The sequence below is a fragment of the Oratosquilla oratoria genome, chromosome 21 (genome assembly GCF_046742065.1).
Source record: "Oratosquilla oratoria isolate Oo_2021 chromosome 21, ASM4674206v1, whole genome shotgun sequence".
NCBI classification, from domain to species: domain Eukaryota; kingdom Metazoa; phylum Arthropoda; class Malacostraca; order Stomatopoda; family Squillidae; genus Oratosquilla; species Oratosquilla oratoria.
Window position 1 is genome coordinate 4590562 of NC_134797.1, and position 1853 is coordinate 4592414.

The following is a 1853-nucleotide window of genomic DNA, read 5'->3' on the forward strand; positions in this document are numbered from 1 at the left end:
TATGCATGTCCATACATACGTATATATGTCTTTGTGTACGTACGTATACTTGTAGGTAAGCATGGCCTACAGCTGCAGTAATCTGACCCCTCCCTATATCGGTGCTGACGTTCCCAAGGGATTTAGACATTGTGGGTAAGGTCAAATCTCCCTTTTCACCCCTAGCATACCGCATCTGTCTTTAAGTGCGCGATGTCAGGAACCCAATGTCTACTGCACACACACTGCTGACATCATGGAGACTGTCAACGCCCCACGAGTGAAACCTCCATTTACAAGGTTGTCGCTAAACCTTACTAGAACGAACGTCCATCCTCCGACCTTATCACCCTTATAAGGTCTCTGAACACCCAGTCGTAAGTTAACAAACACTAATAAAACCCCTGAACACCCGGTCGAAAGTAACAACGCCTTGCCATTATGAAGTCATAATAGATTAGTTGTAATTTTACACATATTGTATTTTATCAATGCATCTCCGTATCGCTCATTACCCAATAAACCGTTTGCTATTATTACATACATACATATACCAAAGACTTTTCCCCCCTTACAAGAGAGGTAGAAAACAACAACAACATAAAAACCACTCCCACCCATTCCATCCCAATCACACTCCCCTCCCCTCCACCTTCTTCCCTCCCTCTTATCTTGGCACCTCCTGGATGACGGGTCTTGTTCACTGCCCTGGGTCAGAAGCAGTGTCGATAGACACAGCACATCCACAGCAAGGCCGCTTCATTAAATCGGCGACCCCCCCTCTCCGTCCCCTCATGCAGAAAAAGTTAAGACGGGGAGAAATCCCTTCAGGCTGCGTCAAATTGTTCTCACACATACTCACTCTCCCTCTATCCTACACCCATTCCACCTCATCGATCACAATATCATCCATATACAACCATTCTCCATTCACCCCTATCTTCTGTCGTCTCCCGTCCTTTCTTAACAAACATTCCCCTCTTTCCCAAAGCCTCGTTTACACCATCCATCCATCTCATCCTAGGTCGCCCCTTCATTTTCACTCCTTCCATATCTACCTTCCACACCTCTTTTACTAGTCTTCCTTCACTCATTCTTTCCATGTGTCCAAACCATCCCAATACTCTTTCATCCACCCTATCTCCCAGTTCCCTTTCCACCCCCGTTCTCCTCCTCACCTCCTCAATTCACACTCTATCCAGCATAGTAACCCTTATCATACTTCTCAGACACCTCATCTCAAACACATTAAAACTCCTCTCTTTCTCTCTTATGTTCCATGTTTCTGCCCCATACAGTGATGTCGGCAGTCACTCCTTCATATAATCTCCTCTTAGCATCCATTCCCAAATATCGATTTCTCATTACACTTTTTAATCCACCAAGGCATTTACTCGCTTCTCTCAATCTACATTCAACCTCCACCTCCACTCCTCCCTTTCCTGTCACATTTGTACCCAAGTATCTAAAACTATCCACTTACCCCAGTCTCATTCCCTTGATACTAACTTCCAGTCTGCTGTCACTTTTCCCCTTGTACATCTCATCACCTTACTTCTTTCACACACTTTCCCAAGCTCTGTCACTAGCTTCCTCAATCCCTCCTCTGATCTTGCTACAAGCACAGTGTCGTCCGCAAACAACAGCTGGCTTATCTCCCACTTTTCTCCATTTTCTTTGACCATCTCCAATACCTCCTTTTTTCAGACATTCTGCATGACATCCATCCAGACCAGGTGCCTTACTTGCTCTCATCATCTTAACAACTGCCTTCATTTCATCCTTCCTTATTTCTCCTCCATTTTCCTCACTCATCATTCTCATTTTCTTAGCACTTCCCACTGCAACTACCTTTCCCTCCCTATCCTTGTTCA